Source organism: Saimiri boliviensis, chromosome 12 (genome assembly GCF_048565385.1).
Source record: "Saimiri boliviensis isolate mSaiBol1 chromosome 12, mSaiBol1.pri, whole genome shotgun sequence".
In the NCBI taxonomy this organism is placed as follows: Eukaryota; Metazoa; Chordata; class Mammalia; order Primates; family Cebidae; genus Saimiri; species Saimiri boliviensis.
Window position 1 is genome coordinate 92,352,853 of NC_133460.1, and position 26,652 is coordinate 92,379,504.

The following is a 26,652-nucleotide window of genomic DNA, read 5'->3' on the forward strand; positions in this document are numbered from 1 at the left end:
AGGACCCATAGTGAGCCAGTCCTTGAAGGCTCAGGAAAGCTTCACAGGTAAATTAGAGTCTTGTCTCCATGTGCCCCATTTTACACAGAATCTGGAGGATGTTAAAATCATTCTGCTTTAAGTTTTATGTAGAGTGGAACTTGGGTCACTAAGTAAACATGTTGTAGAACAACCTGTTCTAGGAGGAAGGAGATCATACCCTGTATTGTTCTGGAAATTTCCTCCTTATCTCAGGTTGTTGCATTCTTGGTAGAATCTGCCCAAGGATTCCAAGCAAGTAGGGAAAGAATAGGTTGGCCAAGATCATCTGGGGACCTCTCTTCCTGCAAAAATGATTGGAATGGACTGCATACTTAAGGTATATGACTACATTTTGAAGACGATACAGTATGATTTAGAAAAAGGATTTAGATGTTTAAATGCATCTTTTTTGTAATTTATGCATGTTCACATTGATATTTTCTCTCTTCTCTCTCTCTGCCACTACCTCTCCCTTTCTCTTTCTCACTCTCTCTAAACACACATACTCAAACACACACACACACACACACACACACACACACACACACACACACACACACACAGAACAGAGTCTGCATTCTTTGGCATCTTTTTCTCAATTTGCCAGTGTTTTTTAATATGTGGCTCTAGAACACTGGAGTGAAAACCATTTGTGATGCTCATTAGCAATAACAAAATCATTCTGAGACTGCAACACAGACCAAACTTCAGTATAAGAAAAGTGGGAATTGATATTTAAATTAATACTTCAAGTGATTCTTATGCAGATGGTCCATGGATCAAACTTTGATAAACAAAGTAAAACACTACTGTTCTTCCGGTGACATCTTTAGGAAGCAGCAAGACTAAAAGTTGTCTGAGAAGGATGGGTTAACATGTATAGATCAAATGTTGCTGATGTCTCTGGTGTGTTGGCTTTAGAGCATTTTAGTACATTTCTTAGTGCATTGACTTTTAAAGACTTGCAACTGTAAATACTTGTTCTGATCTTTTGAGATGTAAATCTTCTCCCAGCCATTTGTCAGTTTTACAACCCAGGAATGTCTTTCTCAAAGACAGGAGAGCCTGCCTTTTGACATTTAGTCATCAGGAAAGACTGCACCTACTTCCCAGTCTCTGTGGTAGGGTAAGAACCTAACTTCCATATGTTCCAGATAGCAAACATATATGGCCTCGCTTTTAAAAATCTTCCCATTAATGTCTTCCAGTACTTTTCCACAATTCACCCCAGTGCATTGTGGAAAAGTACTGCCTCTTGCTTCAGAGAACCGAGTTCAATCTTTTTCTCCTATTGCAATAGTCTGTTTCCTTATTGCCATAAAATCTTGAATAAAGCCTTCTTACCTGTTTAAATCTGTCTGGTACCGTTTTTATTTGTCATCTAACTTTAAAATGATTAAGTTTAAGCCTATGTTTCTTTTCGAGTAAACATAAGACGTAAAGTGTCACGAATCTTAAACCATTAGTCAGAGTTCCAGGTTCTAGCTGTAATATTTGCCTAACCATTTCCTGGAAGGTTTTTTTATTTTTTCACCATCTGAAAAATAAAAATAAAGTCTGATTTGATAAGGATTCTATCAGACTCCACTTTTCTCAGCACTGTTCACCTTCATAAATACTTGTTAAATATCTGGCTTCCAATACATTGTAAACTCAATCAGAGCAGAGACAATGCCTACTTACTGATTCCTGAGTTCCCAGTGCCCAGTATAGAACTTGGCATTTAAAAAGTGCTCATATAAGTCCACTCTCTCATTGCTATAAAGAAACATCTGAGACTGGGTAATTTATAAAGAAAAGAGGTTGAATTGGCTCATGTTTCTGCAAGCTATAATGCTGGCATTTCCTCAGCTTCTGGGGAGGCCTCAAGAGACTTACAATCATGGAAGAAGGCAACGAGGCAGTTGGCACTTCACAATGCTGGAGCAGGAGAAAGAGAGACAGAGACTGATAAGGTACCAGACACTTTTAAACAACTAGATCCAGTGAGAACTCACTATTACAATAACAGCACCAGGGAGAGGGTGCTAAACCATTTTTTAGAAGCCACCCTTTGATCTGATCACCTCCCACCAGGCCCTATCTTTAACACTGGGGATTATGATTCCACTTGAGATTTGGGTGGGAACACAGATCTAAATCATATCAATGCTCAATGGGTAATTCAAAGAAGTGAATAAAGTTAGATAACAAATAGTATAAATAAAATGGGATGAATGCAAGAAAAAAAACATTAAAATTATAATGACCTTCATTTCGGTCTCAAATTAATGGAAAGTCCAAATATTCACTGAAGATAACATCAGAAAATCTGGATTTTAATTCTAGCTTTGGCATTGACTCGAGTTATTGTATTAACCTGTATTCACACTACTGATAAAGACATATGCGAGATTGGGAAGAAAAAGAGGTTTACTTGGACTAATAGTTCCACATGGCTGGGGAAGCCTCAGAATCATGGCAGAAGGTAAAAGGTGCTTCTTATATGGTGGTGGCAAGAGAGATGGAGGAAGACACAAAAGAGGAACCCCCTGATAAACCCATTGGATCTCGTGAGACCTATTATTCGCTATCACGAGAACAGCACAGGAAAGATGTAATTGCTTCCCCCTGGGTCCCTCCCACAACACGTAGGAATTCTGAAAGATACGATTAAAGTTGCAATTTTGGTGGGGACACAGCCAAACCATGTCAGTTATCATTTTAATTATTAAATTTCCTTGATTGTCAAGTTTCTCACTATAAATACAAGAGACAGAGTACATGGTTACTGAAATCCTTTACTGAATTAATCTCATAGACTCCAGGATGACCACTGACCCTCCTACCAGCTATAACCATTTCATAGGTCAAAATCCTGATAGACAATGATTGCTCCGGAGTTTCAGAACATGTGTGTAAATCCTGACACTTAAGACCATTATTCCCCTCCTCTGCTTTTCTATTTTTCCTTTCATTCTTTCATGTATTCATATAGTTACTAAATGCTTGCCCTAAAGAATATCAAATATATTTTATATATTTCTTGTCCTAAAGAAAATCAAATATATATACATATATATGTATATTTTCTTTAGGACAAGAAATATATACATATATATATACATCTATACACACACATACCTTGAATTAGGCACCCACATCTTGGCTGATTTCTCTATCTCTGATATGATTCAAATTCTAGTCATGCACTTGTTTCATTAAGTGATTAAAATATATTTTTTGACCTTGATGTATTATGTAAATGGCTAAGTATTTGCCTTGAAGTATGATCTTCTGGGAATAGAACTTTGATCTCCATGAGGTAACCAAATACACATTAGGGAAGAACATTCCTCATACCCATTCCTTCCCAAATCTCTTGACTTTCAAGAAGGGTTAATGTGCTTGTGTTTACTTTCTGACAGATTTCCTTGCCTTCACCTGTAAATCAATAGCATCTATATCAAATTTACTTCCATAATGTAGAAGAGCAAAACCAATCTTCCTCTGTCCACATATTCATTGTCTCTTTTTCTCTCTCTCATTATTTTAGATCTGTAGGTATCATAGTTTATTCAGTGGTTCACAGTCATTAGCACAACAATGATCAAATAGAAAGACCCCAGGCATCAACCTGACAAGAGCAAGAAAACAGATGACTCTTGGAACTCATTTGTAATACAATAGTATTCTAGCAAGCTGTAAGTTTTTGACCTTAAGCAAGAGAAAGCTGATGACTTTTAATAGAGTTTTCTTTATAAACCTTTTTCTTTCAGCTTCAAAACTGCTGACTTTTTTTTAAGCCCCACTTTTCTTATGATTGCTTTCAAAAGCATATTTCTGTTTTAAAGCTAGAGTTCACTTCAATAATGCTTGGTTAATTGTATGGGCATTCACACTTGGTGGCAAGCTGAAGGCCTTCCTTGACAAGATAAAATAGAGCCCTAGAATACCTGCTCCCTTTCTACACATAGATCACACATATCCTAAATATGAGAAAGTACTTCTTTGGTTCTAATTGTCTAAAAAGTAATCTAATACTAACACAGTATTTTAGTTACACAACCCAGGAATTACAGCGTTTCTGATATGGCAGGGGGAGCAGAAAAGTACTGGGTACAGAAAGGCAGGGTCCCTGGTGAGGGCTCCACTCTTCTGTCTGTGCCTACAGATTTAAGTGAGAACAGGTACTCCTGTTTTCATGCCCAAATGTTGCATTTCCCAAGACCACTCTGGCCTGCCACACACCACCACCCCCATCCTGTGCCCGTATAAACCCAAGACCTGAGTGAGCACACACACAAACGGCTGAAAGTTGAGACCAGCAGACCAGCAGACAAGCAATGGCGGAACAATGCTGCAGAAAAAGGGAGCAGAGAAGTCTGTACGTGGTCTGATTCCTTCAGGGCACTGGGCAAGAGCTTGGGATACAAAAGCCTGTCACACTGGCCTTCTGCCCTTGTGATGAGGCAGAGGGTCCATTGAACTGATTAACACACAAGCCATTTGCAGATGGCAAATTTGAAAGAACTGTGTAACACACACTCTCTGGGGCTTCAGGAGTCACAGACACCCACCCAGAGACACTGCCATGGAGCCGGAGCCCAAAAGCACTTGCCCTGTCTCTGTTCTGCCTGCCTGCACGCTCCCCTAGGAGTTTGGTTGGGGGGAAACCAAGCAGGTGAGCCAACCTCCTGTTGCACCACCCTGCAAGGGGAATCAGGGAACCCTCCCATTTCATTTCTGTTAATATGGATCTGGATTCAAGCACTACCAGTAATAGACAGTAGTAGTAAAGTTTCAGGCAAATTACTTACTTTCTCTAAGCTTTAGTTTCTCCTTAGCTGAACATTATTTACAAGAGTTCCTATGTCATAGGACTGTGGTGGGAATTGAATACAGGGCTTGTAAAGGAATTTAGAGATCCCGGTACATGACAAGGACTTAGTAAGCAGTGATGGTGAATATGTGTGCTTTTGTTTTGCAGCTAAATGTCACTGTTGAGTAAACAAGATTTTTTAGTTGGCTGAAGAAATTAACCCGACCAATGGCATAGGAAATCCTGCGATTTGAGCCATGATAAGTGCTTCTTACTATCTTATGCCTTCTTTCTTCTTTTTTTGTGTGAGGCTAATGTAAAACCCAGACTTTCTATATCCCTGGTGTATCTTCTCGCATTCCCAACTAGAGGAGTACCACATTTGCTCTCTAAAACCCTGTCTTCCATATCTATTACACAGAGATCTTTTCTCACTTCTTTCTTTCAGGCTCATGGTTCATTCAAAAACAGTCTTTCTCTAGCAGCTTTCCATGTTTTCCAGAGGTGCTGCCAATAAAACTAAAGAATGAACTTTTAGGAAACTTTAAACATGGTCTCAAACAATTAAATTATTGGAAATGCAGACTTAGAAATATCGATCTGTCACCTAATAAAGAAAAACCTGATAGTCTTTGTCCCAAGATAATTTTCTTGAAATGTCATTTATGTCATTCTCAGGAATCAAAGCTGGCATCAAGATCCAGAGTAGGAGAATGGGTCAAAGACCCAGAGACAGAACTTTCTTGGCAGCATTTAGAGGTCAATTAATATAGCCTCCTTTCTTCCCTGTAGTAATCCCAAAAATAACCCAGTAATAACCCCCCCATTATGGATATATCCCAGCTGGGTAGGGTTAGTAATTATGAGCATTGTGAAGCTTTTCTAGACAAAACTTTCTCTGTACTTCAATCTCTTACATTGCCATCTTCAACAGTGAATGATTTTTCTGCTTCTGTGACTTGACTTTGACCCGAATACCTTCTTTATTCCTCAATCATTTTTATTTCACTATAGAAATCACCATTCCACACAGATATTTAGACTTTTTTGTAGAGAGATGTAGTTAGCGTCATTGTTAGGTTACATTCTTGTTTAAATTGTTTTTATCATGGTAAAACAGATGTAGAATTCACACTGAACTGTTTTTAAGTTTACAGTTCGGTGATATCAAATACATCTGCAATGTTGGACAATCAACACCACAGTCTATCTCCAGAACACTTCATATTGCAAAACTGAAACTCTATATCCATTAAACAACAAATCCCCTTTCCTCCTTCCCCTAGTCTCTGGGAACCGTAACTCTATTTTCTATCTGTGATTTTGACTAATCTAGGAATCTCACATAAGCAAAATCATATGTTGTCATTTTGTGAGTGTCTTATTTCACATAGCTTAATGTTCTAAATGTTGTTTCATTTTTAGCATATAACTGCCATCTTTTTTTAAGGCTGAATAATATTTCATTGTAATAGTTTACATACATATCACATTTCGCTTATCTATTCATCTCTCAATGGGCACTTAGCCTGCTACCATGTTTTAGCTGTTATAATTAAATGCTGCTGTGAACAATGTGTATTTAAATATTTTTATGAGATCCTACTTTTAATTTTTGTGACTATATACCCAGAAGTGAAATTGCAGGCTCATATGGCAATTTTTTAAAAACATTCTATGAGTAGCCACTCTGCTGATTTCCACAGTGCCTGTACCATTTTATATTCTCACCAAAAGGACACAAGGGTGCCAATTTCTCTGCATCTTCATCAACAATTATTTTCTATTTTGGGGGTTCTTTTTGTTGACAGTAGCTATCTTAATGTGTGAGAATTGGTAGTTCATTTTTTCATTTTGTTTTTGTTTTTCTTTTTATTTTTCTGAATACATTATGTATACACATATATGGAGCACATGAGATACTTTGATATAGAAATACAATGTGCAATAGCCACATCAGGGTAAAACATTTATCCTTTGTGTTACAATCCAATTATACTATTTTAATTATTTTAAGATGTACAATTAAATTATTATTAACTATAGCTACACTGCTGTGCTACCAAATATAGATCTTATTCATTCTTTCTATTTCTGTACCAATGAATCATCCCTACATCCTCCCCAACCCCCTGCTATGCTTCTTAGCCTCTGGTAACCATCCCTCTACTCTCTATTTCCTCAAGTTCAATTGTTCAAATATTTATCTCCCACAAATAAGTGAGAATATGTGAAATTCATCTTGCTGTGTCTGGCTTATTTTTATACTAACATGATGACCTCCACTTCCATTCATGTTATTGCAAATGACAGAATCTTTTTTATGGCTGAATATTACTCCACTTTGCATAAGTAGCATATTTTCTTTATCCATTCATCTGTTGATGGACACGTAGATTGTTTCCAAATCTAGCTATTGTGAACAGTGCTGTAATAATAAGTATTGAAGTTCAAGGCTGGGAGCGGTGGCTCATCCCTGTAATCCCAGCACTTTGGGAGGCCAAGGTGGGTGAATCAGCTGAAGGTCAGAAGTTTGAGACCAGCCTTGCCAACATGGGGAAACCCTATCTCTACTAAAAAAACAAAAATTAGCCAGGTGTGGCGGTGGGTGCCTGTAATCCCAGCTACTCGGGAGGCTGAGGCAGGAGAATTGCTTCAATTTGGGAGGCAGACGTTGCAGTGACCTCAGATTGCACCACTGTTCTCTAGCCTGGGTGACAGAGCAAGACTCTGCCTCAAAAATAAATAAATAAATATTGGGGTGCAGATGCCTCTTCAACATACTGATTTCTGTCTTTTGAGTATATATCTAGCAAAGGGATTGCTGGATCATATGGTATCTCTATTTCTAGTTTTTGAGAAACCTCCAAACCATTTTTCATAATGGTTGTAGTAATTTGCATTCTCACCAATAGTGTATGAGGGTTCCCTTTTCTCCATATCTTTTCCAGCATTTGTTATTGCTTATCTTTTACATAAAAGCCAGTCTAACTGGGGTAAGATGATATCTCATTGTAGTTTTGATTTGCATCTCTCTGATAATCAGTAATGTTGAGAGGCTTTTCATATACCTGTTTGCTGCTTTTGTGTCTTCTCTTGAGAAATATCTATTCAGCTCTTTTGCCCAATTTTAAATCAGGATATTAGATTTTCTCCTGTAGAGTTGCTTGAGCTTCGTATACATTCTGATTGTTAAGCCCTTGTCAGATGGATTGGTTGCGAAGGTTTTTGTGGGTTGACTCCTTACTTTATTGTTTCCTTTGCTGTGCAGATGTTTTCTATTCCTGCATTAGTTTATTATGAATAATGGCTTCTAACTCCATCCATGTTGCTGCCAAGGATATGGTCTTGTTCCATTTTAAGGACCCATAGTATTTCATGGTGTTTATGTATGGTATTTTCTTTATCCAGTCTATCATTGATGGGTATTTAGGTTGATTCCATGTCTTTGCTATTGTGAATACTGCTGCAGTGATTATACACACGCACATGTCTTTATGGTAGAATGATTTATATTCTTTTGAGAATATACCCAATCATTGAATTGGTGAATCAAATAGTAATTCTTTTTTAGTTCTTTAAGGAATCACCACATTGTTTTCCACAATGGCTCGACTAACTTACCTTCCCCACCAACAGTGTACAAACATTTCGTTTCCTCCACAAACTCACCAGCATGTTTTTTTCTTTTTTTTTAATAGTAGCCATTCTGAGTGATGTGAGATAATATCTCATTGTGGTTTTTGTTTGCATTTTTTAATGGTTAGTGATGTTGAGCATTGTTTCTTATGTTTGTTGGCCTCCTATATGTCTTCTTTTAAAAAGTGTCTGTTATATCCTTTGTCTTTTTGTTAATGGGCTTGTGTATTAGTCCATTTTCATGGCGCTGATAAAGGCATATCTGAGACTGTGTAATTTACAGAGAAAATGAGGTTTAATGAACTACAGTTCCACATGGCTGGGGAAGCCTCTGTCACGCCAGAAGACAGAAGGTGAAAGGCATGTCTTACAGGGCAGTAGACAAGACAGGATAAGAGCCAATTGAAAGAAGTTTCCCTTATAAAACCATCAGATCTTATGAGAATTATTCACTACCACAGAACAGTATGGGAGAAGCCACCCTCATGATTCAATTATCTCCCATCAGGTTCCTCCCACAGCATGTGGGAATTATGGGAGCCACAATTCAAACTAAGATTTGGGTGGGGACACAGTCCAATCATATCATGTTGTTTGGTGTTTGCTTATAAATATGTTTAAGTTCCTTAAAGATTTTGGATATTCAGCTTTTGTCAGAAGCATACTTTGAAAATATTTTCTGCCATCCTGTAGGATGTCTGTTTACTATGTTGATAGTTTCTTTTGCTGTATAGAAGCTTTTTAGTCTAATTTGATTCCATTTATCAATTTTTGCTTTTGTTGCAATTATTTTGGTGTCTTCATTATAAAATATTTGCCAGTTTCTATGTTCATAATGGTATTTCCTAGGTTATCATCCAGGGTTTTTATAGTATAAGGTTTTACATTGAATTCTTTAATCTATCTTAAGTTGACTTTTGTATATGGTGTAAAAAAAGAGGTCTAGTTTCAATATTCCGTATATGGCTAGGCAGTTTTCCCAGCACCATTTATTTAATTGGGAGTCCTTTCCCCATTGCTGGTTTTTGTCAGGTTTGTGAAAGATCAGATGATTGTATCTGTGTAGCATTATTTCTGGGCCCTCTAGTCTCTTCCATTGGTCTATGTGACTGTTTTTTGTACCAGTACCATGCTGTATTGGTTACTGTAGCCCTATAGGGCTACAGTTTGAAGTCAAGTAATATGATGCCTCCAGCTTTATTCTATTTGATTAAGATTACCTTGATTAAGAGTGCCAAGGCTATTTGGACCTTTTTTGTTCCAAAGGCATCACACTATCTGATTTCAAACTATACTATAAGGCCATAGTAACCAAAACAGCATGGTACTGGTATAAAAATAGGCACATAGACTAATGCAACAGAATAGAGACCCAGAAATAAATACTTAAAGTCAACCGATTTTTCACAAAACAAATCAAAACAGAAAATGGGGGAAAAATACGCTTTTCAACAAATGGTGCTGGGATAATTGGCTAAGCCATATGTAGGAGAATGAAACTGGATCAGATCCTCACCTTATACAAAAATCAACTAAAGATAGATTAAGGACTTAAACCTAAGATCTGAAGCTATAAAAATTTTAGAAGATAACATCAGAAAAACCCTTCTAGACATTGGCTTAGGCAAGGATTTCATGACCAAGAACTTAAAAGCAAATGCAATCAGAACAAAGATAAATAACTGGTACCTAATTAAAGAGCTTTTGCATGGCAAAAGGAACAGTCAGCAGAGTAAACAGACAACCCAGAGAGTTAAATTTTTGAATTATCTCTCTGAAAGATCATATATCTCTGTTTCTTCAAATTATTATCTGGTGGCTCATCTATTTCATTTGGTGAGGCAATGTTTTCTTGAATGGCCTTGGATGTTGTGTATGTTCATTGATATCTGGATGTTGAAGAGTTAGGTATTTATTTAAGTCTTCCAGTAAGGGCTTGTTTGTACTGTCTTTCCTTGGAAGACTTTTTAGATATTTGGATGGGTGAATGTCATGATAAGTGTTTGGTTACTGCAGTTATATCTGCATTAGGGGGTTCCCTAAGCCCAGCAATGATATGGTTCTTGCAGGTTCATAGAGGTACTACCTTGGTAGTCTTGGATAAGATCCATTAGAATGTTCTAGATTACCAGGAAGAGACTCTTGTTTTCTTCCCTTACTTTCTCCCAAGCAAACAGAGTTTGCCTATTTTTGTGCTGAACTGCCTGGAGCTATGGGAGGGGTAACACAAGCATATCTGTGGCCACAACCACAGGGAGGATGCTGGGTCAGACCTGAAGCCAATGCAGATTAGGTTTCACCTAGGGCTCTCTGTAATCACTCTTTGTTTACTGCCTATTTTTGTTCAAAGACCTAGGGCTCTACAATCAGTAGGTGATAAGAACAGACAGGCTTCTGTTCTTCTCTTCAGAGTGACAAGTTCTCCTTGGCCCCAGGTGGTTTCAGAGACGCTTCAAGTATCCACCGCCTTGAGTCAGATGCCTTAAAAATCTACCTGGTGTTCTATTCTACTGCTGCTGAGCTGGCCAACAAAACCACATGACAAAGTTCTTCCCTCTCTTCCCTTCTCTCTCTTTCTTTCTTTCTTTGGAGACAAGTCTCTCTTTGTTGCCAAGTGCCAGGCTGGAGTGCAGTGGTGCAATCTTGGCTCACTGCAACCTTTGCCTCCTGGGTTCACGCAATTCTGCCTCAGCCTTCTGAGTAGCTGGGACTACAGGCACATGCCACCATGCCCAGCTAATTTTTTTTTGTATTTTTAATAGAGACGGGGTTTCACCATGTTGGCCAGGATGGTCTCAATCTCTTGACCTCATGATCTGCCCACCTTGGCCTCCCAAAGTGCTGGGATTACAGGCATGAGCCACCGTGCCCAGCATCTTCCCTTCCTTTTCTACAGGCAGAGGGAGTCCCTCCTCATGTCCACCACCCCCACAGACTCACCCCAAGTACTGCAAGGCTACCACCAATGTTCTTTTAAGGCCTTTTTTTTTTTTTTTTTTTTTTTTTTTTTTCCTCTTCTGCACTTTGGTGTTTTATTCTTTCCAAATCTCAGGCTTATGCACAGGTTGGAAGAGCATTGTTAAAATAAAAAATGGACCTAAAGTGACTTGGCTGAGACGGCCAGTGGGCCACTGAGCGGTGGGGCCCAGGTCCCACCCTGCAGCTGGGGGAGTCCCTGGAGCCTCTTGGCACTATGTGGCCTGTGTGCACCCCAGGTGACCAGGTCCAGGACCCCTGCAGGGCAGAGCGACAAGGCAGGGGCTGGCCCTGGGGGGAGTGTCTCCATTCGCAAGGAGAGTATCTCCAGCAGCTGCCTGCCACCCACTCCCCCCGCCCCCACTCCTCGGCCAGCTAGTCTTGCAGCCGTTCTGGCAGAGCTGGGGGCAGAGCCTGCAGTCTTGTTCCCAGAGGTCTGGAGTTGCCTCGGGTGGTGTCATGGTGCCTCTGCGCCTGATGACCCAGCCTGGGGCTCCCTGGCTTCCGGGCCATCGTCAGAGGATCTGCTCTGTGCTGGAGGCTGAGATGTCCAGGAGCCGCCAGGCTGCGTAGGGGTTGAGCTCGTCCTGGTCTCGGCTTGTGGTGAATGCTGCCAGGCTTGGGACTCACCCTTTTGGGACACGGACTCACCCTGGCCCAGAGTATGTCCAGGAATGTCATCCATGAGTTAATGTCTTCACTTGGGGGTATTAAGAACTCTCTTGCACTCTACTACACTATGGCCAAGATGATATGTAAGCTGAAAGACAAAGTTCCCTATACTGTTCCCTCTACTTTTGTTGGGGAGAAGGAATCTCTTCTTGTAGCTACAGTGATTGTGAATGTGCTGCATCACACCTGAAGCTAGCACTTCTCAGAGTCTCACCCAACACCCACAGCATATATCACCTGGTTACTGCTCTTAATTACTCAGAAATCAAGGGCTCTTTAGTCAGCAGGGATTAATCCTGCCAGGACTGGTTCCTTCCCTTCAAGGAAGTGGGTTGCCATCTGGTGCAGAATATGTCTAGAGATGTAGTTCAGGAGCTAGGGCCTGGACTGGGGTTTCACAACTCTTCCCAGTTCTCTGTTTTATTGTGGCTAAACCAGTACTGAAGTTCCAAGGGAAAGTCCTCTTTACTTTTACCTATCCTTTCCCCAAGCAGAAGGTACGGATCTTTTATGGAGCTGCAAGCTGTGCTGCCTGGGGTTGTGGTAGGGTCACACAAGCACTCCCTTGGCCACCCCAAAGATCTGACCACTGGTATGGGCTATCAGATTCTGGCTATGTCTCCTCTAAACGCTCCCTCCATGGGCATCAGTTACATTCTACCTGATGTTGGCAGCACTGAGTTCCAATGCAGAGTGCTGTAATTACTGCGTTCTCTCTTCCTCAAGCACACAGACTCTCTTTCTATACCATGTGGCCACTACAGGGGTCAGGGGGTTGAGGAGGGGTGATGTCAGCAATTGAAGACTGTCTTCCTTACCATCTTCAGTGCCTCTTTTAGAAATATGGTGTTAAAATCAGGTATTGTGATGGCTCAACTGGTTTTTGCTTCTTATAATAGTGGGGTTTTGTGTGTGTGTGTGTGTGTGTGTGTGTGTGTGTGTGTGTGTAGATTGTGGTTAAATTTGGCGTTCCTATGGGCAGGATAATTGGTGGAGGCTTCTTTTCTGACACCTTGTTACTCCTCCATTCACTGTGGTTCTGATTTACTTTCCCTAATGATTATTAACGTTGAGAATGTTTTCATGTACTTGTTAGCTATTTCTATATCTTCCTTGGAGAAATATCTAAGACCTTTACTCATTTTTAATTTTTATTGTAATTAGGTTTTAGAAGTTCTCTATATATTCTGGATGTTGATCATTTATAAGACAAATTCTTTCCAAGTAATTTCTCCCATTTTGTAAGTAGCTTTTCCCACACTGTTCATAGTGTTTTTGGATAAACAGTTGTTAATTTTTATGAAGTCAAATTTGTGTGTTTTTTCTTTTGTTGCCTGTGCCTTTAATGTCATATCCAAGAAATCATTGCCAAATCTAATGTTAGATAGCTTCCACTTTATGTTTTCTTCCAAGAGTTCTATAGTTTAAGCTCTTATGTTTACCTCTTTGTCCTCTATTTACTTTTAAATGTCATATTAGTTAGCATTCCAATTTTATTCTTTTGCATTTGTATATCCAGGTGTCTCCACATCATTTAAATGACTGGGCTTTCCCCGTGAATTGTTTTAGCATCCTTGTCAAAAATCATTTGAGCACGTATGTAAGACTTTATTTCTAGGTTCGCTATTCTATTCTCTTGGTCTATATGTCTGTCTTTATGTTGATTCATTCTCTTTGATTATCACTGCAGCTTTGTAGTAAGTTTTGAAGTCAGGAAGTCTAAGTCCTCCAACTTTGTTTTTCCTTTTCAAGATTTGTTTTTGATTATTTGGGGTTACTTAAGTTTTTATGTAGTATTTTTTTTTCTATTTTTGCAAAACTATCTTTGGATTTTGATATGAATTGTATAAATCTATATATCATGTTAGGCAATTTTGACCTCTTAACAATATTAAGTTTTCAATACATAAACATGGGATATTTTTTTCATTTTTTTATATCATCTTTAATTTCTCTCAGCAATTTTGTTTTCATTGTACAAGTTTTTCACTTTATTCTTAAGTCTTTTATTCTTTGTAAAGCTATTATAACTGGAGGTTTTTAAATTTTATTTGTGATTGTTAATTATTATTGTATAAAACTGCAAGTGATTTTTGCATGTTGCCTTTATATGTTGGTACTTTGCCAGATTTCTTTATTAGTCTAACTTTTTGTTGTTTATGATAGTGGTAGAATATTTAGATTTTTCTACATAGATTGTATCACCTACAAAGAGGATAATTTTATCTCTTTTTCTTACCCTATTACTCTGCTAGGATTTCCAGTACTATGTTAAATAGAAATGGCAAAAGTAGGCAATCTTGTCTTGTTCTTAATCTTGGAGGAAAAGTTTTCAGTTTTTCACTATTATATACAATGTTTGCTGTGAGTTTTTACGCGCGACTTTCATTATGTTAGAGACGTTTTCCTTTCTTCCTTGTTCATTATTTTTGTCATGAAAAATACTGTATTAAAAATGCTTTGTATCTATCAATTATCATAACACATTGTTTTATTCTCTTTATTCTATTAATGCAATGTACTATGTTGGTTAGTTTTTGTATGTTGAACTATGCTTTGTGTTCCAGGAATAAATCTTACTTGGTCATGATGTGTGATTTGTTTAATATACCATTTAATTTTGTTTGCTGGCATTTTGTTAAGGATATTTTGCTTTAATATTCATAAGACATATTGATGTATGAAGTGTTCCTTCCAGCCAGATGCAGTGGCTCACACTTGTAATCCTAGCACTTTGGAAGACAGAGGCAACTGGACCACCTCAGGCCAGGAGTTCAAGATCAGCCTGGTCAACAAGGTGAAATCCTGTCTCTACTAAAAATACAAAAATTAGCAGAGCATGGTGGTGGGCACCTGTAATCCCAGCTGCTTGGGAGGCTGAGGTAGGAGAATCGATTGAACCCGAGAGGCAGAGGTTGCAGTGACCCGAGACTGTGCCATTGCACTCCAGCCTGGGCAACAAGAGCGGAAGTCTGTTTCAAAAAAGAAAAGTGTTTCTTCATCTTTCCATTTTTAGGAAAAATTGGAGTATGGTTGGTGTTATTTCTTCTTTAATAGATTTGTAGACCTCATCGGCATTCCACCAGTGAAGACATTAGGCTTTTTCTTTTGCCCCCTTTTGGCCAGGAGACTTTTGATTCCTGATTCAATCTCTTTATTATTTGTAGTCTAATCAGATTTTTTATTTCTTCATAATTCAGTTTTGGTAGACTTTGTGTTTCTAGTAATTTTTCATTTTACCTAGGTTATCAAACTTGGTTTACAATTTCTTCATAGTACTCTTTTATAATCCTTTTTATTTCTGTAGAATTGGTAGTAATGTTCTCATCTTTATTTGTGGTTTCAGTAATTTCAAACTTTTCTCTATTTATCATAGTAAACTTATAATAAATAAGTATTTTTTATTTTCTTCATTTTTAAAATCTTAGCTCTAAGCTACTATATTCTCTTATGGTGGCTTTAAGTTTACTTTGTTCTTTATCCATATATTTTAACACTAGGTTGCTGATTTGATTGCTCTGTTGTTTCTCAATGTAAGCATTAATAGCTATAAATTTCCTTCTGGGCACTGCTTTCATTATATAGCACAGGTTTTGGTATGATATTTCACTGGTATTTTTTAAAATATGTATGTTCTAATAACACTTGTGACTTCTTGTTTGATCTACTGGTGGCTTAACGCTGTGCTTTTAAATTTCCACAAATTTTGGAATTTTTTTATTTCTTCTGTTACTCATTTCTAACTTTTTCCACTGTGAGTGGAGAAAATATTTTATATACTATCTATCTTTTACTCCATTAACACTTAATTTTAACCTAACATATAGTCTACTCTAAAGCATGTTTCACGTGTGCATGAGAACAACATGTATGATGTTGTTGCTCACTAGTGTCCAATAAATGTGAGATCTGGTTGGTTTATTGTATTGTTCTATCTCCTTATTGTCTGTCTGGTTTTTCTATCCATTATTGAGGACGAAGTACTCAAGTATCTATTATTGAAGAATTATTTCTCCCTTTAATTCCATTACCTTTGGCTTAATGTAGTTTGATCTGTTACTAGGTGCACAGATGTTTATTATTATTATACCTTCTTGCTATATTGAACAGTTTATTAATATATGATGTTTTTGTCTCCAATAACCTTTCTTAAAATTTAAAGTCTATTTTGTCTGATACTAGTGTAACTCTTTCTGTTCTGCGTTGGTTATTATTGGCATGAAATATTCTTTTTCATTCTTCCACTTTCAACCCATTTGTGTCTTTGAATGTAAAGTGAATTTCTTGTAGACAGAATATAGTAAATTATGTTTAAAAATATTTTAAAATCAATTCTGCCAGTCTCAGGTATATTATTGGAGATCTTGATCAATTTGTATTTAAATTCACACTGGTTAGTAGAGACCTCTTATTTTGATATTTGTATTCTGTTTCCCTTGTTGCTTTTTTACCCCTTGTTTCATGCATTACTGTCCTTTTGTGATTGGTTCATTTTTGTAGGGCATATTTTATTCCTTTTTCACTTCATTTTGTGTATAATTAATAACTGTTTTTCTTTGTGGTTAGCATGGAGATTACATTTAACATCTTAAAGCTGTAATTCTTTAATTTTAACTTACAACAACATAAGTCTAATTGCATCCAAAATATCTGATCTTTTACAATTTCATCCTTCTTTTCAATTATTGATGTCATAAAATTATGTCTTTGTACATTTTTGCCTAAAATTATAAACTAATATTTTTTAAATGCACTGGTCTCTTAAATCATGTAGAAAATAAAAATGTGGAGTTGCAAATTACTCTTACAATAATATTAGCTTTTATAATTGCCCATATATTTATCTTTATGAAATATTTATTTATTCATACATCTTTGAGTAACTATCTGTTTTCCTTTTATGTCTATCTACAGGACTATCTTTCAGATTTCTTGCAGGGCATGTCTAGTGGTAATAAGCTCCCTTAGATTTTTTTTTTTTTTTTTTTTAATCTGGGCATATCTTAATTTCTCTCTGACTACTGAAGGACATTTTATCTGGGTATAAGATATGTGGTTGATATATATTTTTTCTTTTAGCACTTTAAATATATTTGGCTACTACCTTCAGGCCTCCAGAGTTTCTGATGAGAAATTTTAATAACTTTGTTGAGAATTCCTTGTGTGTGACACATCTTCTTTCTTCCTGCTTTCAAGCTTCTATTTTTGTCTTTTTGATTTTAATTCCTGATTCACATGGATGTAGTTGTTTTTGAATGTACTAGTCAGTAATATCTGGCTCCCAAAAAGGAAAACAGGGGAAAATGAAGGAAGGTGTGAAAAAAGGGGGTGGTGTCAACATGTAAGTTACTTCAGTCAGAGAGGGAGGACCTTGCAACAATGATGGAGGAGGAGGACTGGACCAACACTTACAGTATCTGTTAGAACCTTTGTATTAACAAGCAGCAATTAGTCATTATAGCATGGATTTCCAATATTTGGAAATATAGGATTTCTATTGTTCATTCTGTTTCTTATAATCTAAAGCAAGCTGCTCCAGGAACACCTGTATGACTTCCAAGGAACGATGATGTGGGGGATGAGTAGACATTGCTAATATAAAAGCTGAATTAATTAAACCTAACTATGTTTTACTGTGCAAGCATTTTTCTGGAACTTGTAAGCCTTCAGTAGATTCCACTATTCCGAAGTAGTTACATCAGATCTCTTCTTCTCATGTGATTCTTGCCTTGGTGTGGAGATGGATTTCTGGTGCTTCCTACTCTGCCATCTTCCAAGAGTCTTTTTTTTGCCAGATCACTTTGAAATCACATACATTCATTCTTGACTTTCTCTATCCTATAGATGTAAACCTTCATTTCTCCCTCTCTCTTGGTCTTATTTATTTGTCTTTTATTATCTCCAGCATGACAGCACATGAAATGTGACTTTCTCCCTCACTGGCTGAGATGGAGATGGGATCTCCAGCTTCATTATTCTCGAAGAACTCCAGATGTCATCTGTTAAGCAGAGGGCTTAGCTATTGGAAACCTTGTTTTCCCAGGAAGACCGTTTGAGTAATATCAAATGAAAAGAAATGAATATGGATGTCCAAGTACTAAATTAAAATGTCAACCCTGAACTTTGGAAGACAGAGGCTTCAAGGGAAGTGATGATAAATTGTCATTCAGCCCTCACCAGTAAAGGAAACATTTTTTAAAAATAAATTGCAGCCCCAGAAGAAAGGGATGAAGGTGTGTGGGCAGGTGCAAGGCAGAATGTCAAAGACATTTAGAGCTAACTCTTTGTTTTGTTCTCGAGGCTAGCATTACATAATTACGCCAGCTTATAATACTGATGAGAAGGTGGTTTTCGTTATTTATTCATAAGCTTCTTAGCAAATTAAATTTAGATGATAGATTTATTTTTAATGCTTTGTTGGCTAGATGTCTGCCAGGAAAGTTTAGAAAAAAGTTCAGAAAACATACCAGATATCAACTTCATCTTTTTGTGCCTATCAGGAGACATTATTTCTATTATATCTCACCAGTTCCCAAAGCAGGTTCAAGGGGCCAATACCTATGGAGACTTTTGCTCCCTCATACTTCCCTGTATAGAATAATCAAAGCTTCATGGTCTTTATTTTCTTGTTATGTAGAACACAAAATCAAGATGATACATAGCCACCACTTGCTGGTTACATCCATACTTCATTTTATTGTGATTGCTTTATTGTGCCTCCCAGGTATTGCATTTTTAACAAATTGAAACTTTGTAGAAACCCTGCATTGAGCAAGTCTGTTGGTGCCAAATTTTTTTCCCAATAGCATGAGCTTGCTTTGTGTCTATGTGTCACATACTGGTAATTCTCACAATATTTCAAAGTTTTTTGTTATTATATTTTTTCATGATGATCTACCATTAGTGATCTTGTTGCTAGTATTGTAATTGTTTTTTGTGCCACAAATCACACCCATACAAGTTAGCAAACTAAATTGATAAATGTTTTGTGTGTTATGATTCCTTTACTGACCACTTTTTCCCTGTCTCTGTCCCTGACTTCGAGCTCCACATTCTGGAAGATACAACAATATAAAGATTACACCAATTCATAACCCTGCTATGGTCTGCAACGGTGGAATGGTCTACCAGGGAAAAACAAAACAAACAAACAAAAAACAAACAGTTGCATGTATCTCACTTTACTAAGGAAGGCATGTCAAAAGCTGAGATAAGTTCAAAGCTAGGCTTCCTGTACCCTACTGTTAGCCAAGAATGCAAAGGAAAAGTTCTTGAAGGAAATTAAAAGTGCTACTCCAGTGAGTGCATGAATCATGAGAAAGAAAAACAGTCTCAATGCTGATATGGAGAAAGTTGTAGTGGACTGGATACATGATCAAATCAGTCACAACATTCTTTTAAGCCAAATTGTAATTTAGAGCAAGGCCTTAACTCTTTTCAATCCTGGCAGAGAGAGGTGAGGAAACTACAGAAAAATACTTTGAAGCCAGCAGACATTAGTTCATACATTTAAGGAAAGAAGCCATCTCCATAACATAAAAGTGCAAGATGAAGGAGCAAGTGCTATATAGAAGTTATAGAAAGGTAGACAGAAGATCTAGCTATTTTGCTAAGGTAACTGAAGAAGGTGTCCACATTAAGCAATAGATTTTCAATGCAGACAAAACAGACTTATATAGGAAGAAGATATCATCAAGGATTTTCATGGCTAGAGAGGAGAAGTCAATGCCTGGCTTCAAAGAATCAAAACACAGTGTAACTTTTTTTCAGGGGCTAATGTAGCTGGTGACTTTAAGTTGAAGATAATGCTCATTTTCATTATAAAAATTCTAAGGCTCTTAAGGATTATGTTAAATCTACTTTGTGTATTCCCTATAAACACCAACAAAGTCTGGATCACAGCACATCTGTTTATAGCACGGTTTACTTTTAATTTTATGCCCACTGTTGAGACCTACTGCTCAGAAAAAAAAATGATTCCCTTCAAAATATCACTGCTTATTGATGATCACCTGGATACCCAAGAGCTTTGATGGAGAAGTACAGGAGATTAATGTCTTCCTGTCTTCTGACATGACATCCATTTTTTGGCCCATGATCAAAAAGTAAATTTTACTGTCAAGTCTTATTATTTAAGATATACATTTTAAAAGGCTACAGCTGCCATAGATAATAAGTTCTCTGAGCAATCTGGGCAAAGTAAATTGAAAACCTTCTGGAATAAATTCACCATTCAGAATGCTATTAAGAATATTCACCACTCATGGGAAGAAGCCAACATATCAATGTTCACAGGAGCTTGGAAGAAGTAGATTCCAACTGTTATAGATAATTTAAAGAGGTTAAGTATAGAAGTAAAGTCTAAAGATGTGACTGAGTTGCTGCACTCTCATGCTAAAGCTTTAATGAATGAAGTGTTGCAGTTGCTTCTATGGATGAGCAAAGAAAGTGGTTTCTAGAGATGAAATCTACTCGATTAAGATGTTATGAACATTGTTGCAATGACAAGAAAAAATTTAGAATATTAGAGAACCTTAGTTGATGAAGCAGTTGCATTGTCTGAGAGTATTAATTCCAGTTTTGAAAGAAGTTCTACTGTAAATAAAATGTTCTCAAACAGCTTCACATACTACAGCTAAATCTTTTATGAAATGAAGAATCAATTGTTGACATAAACTTCATTGTTGTCTTACATTAAGAAATTGCTACAGCCACTCCAGGCTTCAGCAATTACCATCTTGATTGTTCAGCAGTCATGCACACTGAGCCTTGACCCTCCACCTACTGTTTTACTAACAGTTGTGAATCACTGAAGGCTCAGATGATTGCTAGCATTTTTTTATTTTAGTAATAAGTATTTTAATTTTAATTTAATTTTTTTTTTTTTTTTTGAGACAGAGTCTCATTTTGTCACCCAGGCTGGAGTGCACTGGTGCTATCTCAGCTCACTGCAACTTCCATCTCCCAGGTTCAAGCCATTTTGTTGTTTCAGCCTCCCGAACAGCTAAGATTATCGGCATTTGACACCACGTCTGCTAATATAAGAATTTTTAGCAGAGACTGGTTTTTACCATGTTGACCAGGCTGGTCTTGAACTCCTGACTTTCAGTGATCCACGATCCACTCACTTTGGTTTTCCAAAGTGCTGAGATTACAGCTGTGAGCCACATATTTTTAAATTAAGGTGTGTACTTTATATATATATATATATATATATATATATATGTATGTATATATATATATGTATAATAATATTTCACATTAAATAGACTATGGTATCATCTATAGTATCATAAATAAAATAGACTATAATATCATCTATAGTATCATAAATATAACTTTTATATGCACTGGAAAATCAAACAATGCTGTGACTTACTTTATTACAATATTCACTTTATGGCAGTAATCTGGAACCAAATATGAAATATTTATGAGGCATTTTAAATGTTTTTGTTTAATTACATTAATTAATCAATTAATTTGCCAGATTCTGGGAAGGATCCCTTTATTCAATGTCAGGCCCTCTACCACCTACCACATACATAAAATACATATGTACAAGAAGTGAAGCTCCTTATGGACAGGGGAGATGGACTTCCAGAAATAATGACTGCTTTCTAAATATATCATAAATTAAAACTGCTCTGAATATCTTTAATTTGACTACTTGATTTTTTTTTTTCCAAGGTAGAGATGATATTACCGTTCACCTCTTCAAACTTTTAATGGTTCTCTATTACCTGGACATCATGAACAAATGCCTTTCTGAATCTGGCCCCAATTTACCTTTTGGCAAATTTACTTTTTGACTCCAAATTTACTTGTCCTTGCTCTTCAATAGGAATTCTACATCCCAGTGAAACTAGATTACTCTCTACATGGGAACAGTTTTCTGACTACTCTGACTATATTTTGTTTATTTTTACAGCATTTCCAAGAATGAACTTATTTTAATCCATCTTATTAGGAACCATCTAAAATGTTTTCTGCTTCATGAATCTTTTCCAATCTAACTCCCTCAAGAACTTATGAAAATTTCCCCCTTTTGCATTCTGTAACATTATTGCCTTGCATGTTCTTGAGACGTATATTGTTTCCCTGATTTTAATTGTACTTTTTGACAAACTATTTTATCTCTATACTAGTATATAAGTTCCTTACAGGGGTTGATCTTAAAAACTCTGTATTGCTTAAAGAGTCAGACAGAATGCCTTGTTCATAGAAAATATTAAATACATATGATTTCTACAATTAGACTGAATTTAAAACAATAAATAACTACAGTCTAAACAGAGTTTAATGTAATACAAAAAATTTAAACCTACTACAAAATTTAGTATGTCTTAGTGACCATAGAAATGCTAAATTTCATGAAAAATAGATCAAAATCAATATGACGTCTCTAAAAAGAAAAGATTCATAAAGATGCTAAATACATCATTTGCTCTAAGTTCTCCTTGATTCCTGGGAGATTTTTAAATCAGGAATGTATACTGGTCAGAATTTCAGAAAGAATGATTTTGTAAAAATCTAAATCAATCATAATGTTTTAGCAAACAGCAGTCTATAATATAGACATTGTTTTGTTTTGGTTTGTACTTTAAAAAAATGTTGAGTTGATTGATGTTGCTATAACTGGGTACTTATTTAAAATCAAATGAATTTCAACTTATGACTCATACCAGAATAAATCCCAAAATGGCCCCAAACTTAAATGAAAGCAATGAAATCAAATTAGCTATAGAAATTACAGGATAATATTTTGAATTATATTTTAATTTTAGATTTATTAAACTTTTTTGACTTCTGAGGTTTTTATTACATTTCGAAGACTGTATTCAATTTCAAAATAATAATAATAATGTTTGAATATCAAAAACTACCATAAGTGAAGTAAAAATATGGGCGGCAAAATGGAAATAAAATTAAAACTCTTATTACAAGCAAAGGGCTACTTTCTCTAGTATGGAAAGAACCCCTATAAGCCCATAAGAAATATAAATAACAAATATTCAATGAAAAGTGATTAAGGTTATTATTGAATTTATCAGAAATAGAATTAAAATGACATTAAACTGAAAAAAATCCTGTCACAAAAAACAAAATACATTCAAAATAAAATTATACTAAGACTATTTTCTACTTATAAGGTTATCAAATTTTAAAAACTATGCTACATGTCAAGGCTCTGGAGAAAGAGGCAATTAATTACATTGCTAGAAGTCTGTATCCATACAATTTGTATTAAGCACAATGGAAAACATATTAAAATTAAATGCACACAACGTTTTAAGGAGTAAATTTGCTTCTGAGAATTTAAACTCACAATATTTTCCAGTAAGTATAAAATGATATAAATGTAAGGGTATTTATTGCATTGCTACTTGTAAAAACAAAGGTTTGACCAAAAGAAATGTCGATCATTAGTACATTGATTCATCTGATTCATCAGCTACTGATTCAACAGTAGAGCAGATGTGTAAAATAGAATGAAGGATCTCTTCATGAACTGATTGAAATAATCTCCAAAAATTATTTTTAAGTGATAACAATCAAGGTACAAATCAATGTCTATTTGGGAAAAAAAGAAAATAATAAGACTTTAACTGGGTTTATTTATGAAATGTATCTAAAAAAAAAACAATAGAAAGTGATAACTTTGTCTCTAGGAAGAAAACCAGCTTCTAGAAGTTCAAGAGAGAAAAATAATTTTCACAAATAAATAATGAGAAAGGATGGTGTATTCTTATAGTAGAATGACAACTAAATATTAATGATGTTGGAGTTAGAAAATTATCAACAAAACACTAATAAAACAGCTTTACTGGGAAAATAATGTTTATACTGTCTTAAATACATCCTTACAAATTGTTAATTACCAAGACAAAAACATAGTAACTCTATAAAGGAAAAGCTTGGCAGAGACCAATTTCAAGAAATTATCAAATTAATCATCATTAATATTGGCACAAACTAACAACATATCTTTCCTGATGATCCACTGAGAAGAATACAAGAACACTTCTCGCAAACAACGCCTGATTGTGACTTAAGCAAGATAAACATCATATAAACTCAAATTGAGGGATATTCTATAAAGTACCTGGTCCATGTGCATCTCAAAAATATCAAGGTCAAAAAAGCTGCAGATTATAGAGGAATAAGTAGACATAATAACTAAATTATGCAGATTTTGATAATGAATTAGATTCTAGATTGGGAATAAAAAGAGACATAAAGATATTATTGATACCGCTCATGTACACTTTTATTGGGTTGTTATTCTTTATTACTGTTAAGTTGTAGGAATTGTTATATATTTTGTATAGAAGTATTTTACATATTTTCAAATAGTTTCTTCCAGTCAGTGCTTTTCATACAAAATCTTAGCAGTTCATCTTGAAGAGAAGAATTTGTTAACTTTAATGATGTATATTTCTAGATTGTATACTCATCAACATAAAATTAAAATGAAAACATAAAACGTTATTTTTGAAAATTGTCTCAAACTATTAGAATAACATTGAACCAAAAGAACTATTTGAGAAAGTAAACATCTTATCACAATTTAAGCCCAACCTATGACATTTTATCTTTTTTTTTTTCATTTTTATTTGTTTTTTGTAGTTGTTAGGTTAATGGACTTACCCACCCATTCTACTTAATTTATTCCTAAATATCTTATATTTTTGATACTATCTCAATTTTTAAAATTATCATCCCATTTCACTGCTGAAACTACATTTCACTTTTGTAGACTGAACTTATAGCTTTGATCTTTTTTTTTTTTTTTTTTTTTTTTGAGACAGAGTTTCGCTCTTGTTACCCAGGCTGGAGTGCAATGGCGCGATCTCAGCTCACCGCAACCTCCGCCTCCTGGGTTCAGGCAATTCTCCTGCCTCAGCCTCCTGAGTAGCTGTGATTATAGGCACGCACCACCATGCCCAGCTAATTTTTTTTTTATTTTTAGTAGAGACGGGGTTTCACCATGTTGACCAGGTTGGTCTCGATCTCTCGACCTCGTGATCCACCCGCCTCGGCCTCCTAAAGTGCTGGGATTACAGGCTTGAGCCACCGCGCCCGGCCTGCTTTGATCTTTTAATACATTAAGCTACTCTAGTAGCTTCTTGTAGATTTTTTACATAGACTATAATGCAATATTTAGCTAGAAACAATAATTATACCTTTTATTTATTTATTTATTCTTACTTTATTGCATTGGGTGGGGCTTCGAGTAAAATGTAAAATAGATTGGTGAAATAAGGCATTCTTAATTCTTTTCCATTTAAGTGGAAAACATTCAGTCTTTCACCATTAAATGTATTAGTTGATATTAATTGCAAGGTAATTTGCATATTACTTTGCTAGTTTGATGAAATTCCCTTGGATTCTTAGTTTGTTGAGAATTTTGTTGAATCACACATACATGTTGAATTTTGACAAGTGCTTTTTTTGCATTCATTGTGATGATCAAATGTTTCTTCATTATTGTGTATTGATATACTAAAATAAGTTGTTTGAGTGTTGAATCAGTGTTTTATTCTTTAGTAAATAAGTATTATTTTCTATTTGACTGGATTTGAATTGCTGATATTTTAAGGATTTTGCATTTATGTTCATGACTAATTTCTATTTTTTCTTCACATTTGCTCTATTTGGTTTTGTTAAAAAAAAAAAAGTAATGCTGGATTCACATAAACAGCTAGAAAATCTTTCCTTTTCTCTTATCCTAAACAGTTTGTGTAGAATTGGTGCTATTTTTTTATGCAGTGATTGACAGCATTCTCAAATAAACCCATCATTGTCCAGAGTTTTCTTTGTGGACATGTATTTAACTATAAATTCATTTTATGTAAGAGATACAGGAATAGCAAAATATTCTTTATATATTTCTTCCAGTTATGTTAAGTTTTGTTTTCAAGTTGTTAAATATTTTGGCAAAACATTGTCAATCATATTTTATTTTTATTTCAATATTTAATTTATTGATCATTTATAGTGATACCTGGTCAGTCACCCCTGATATTGGAACTAGAATTTTTTCCTCTCTCTCTTTGTGTCCATCTCCCACTTCTAGTTTACTTCACATATGTCTTGTTTTATAGTTGCTTTTTGAGAGTGGGAAAAGTCCAGCACTATTAATTCTGTTACAGTCAAAAGCAGAAGTAAGTGAACCTGTAAGGATGCCTCTAGTGTAATAGTCAATATACGGGGCAAATTCTATTGGTGATATTTCTATTAAAGCCAGGAAAGTGAGAAAAGATGCCTAATTCATATCTGGGAATTCCTTCTTACAACAGAAAGATATCAGAAAGTAGCTCACCAGGAATTTTCGTCAAGAGGAAACATACGTGGCATTTGGTCTGATAACCAATTTCTTTTCATTTTCACTTTTGCCTCTTTCTAAAACATCAGGGTTACATTTATTTATCAGGAGATTTGATGCATTGTATGATGAATTGATATCTTGAATGCTTTGTGAAATTTAAGGTCTCAAACTACTATGAGACTTGAAAAGTTGTGTAGACACATTTCTTGAT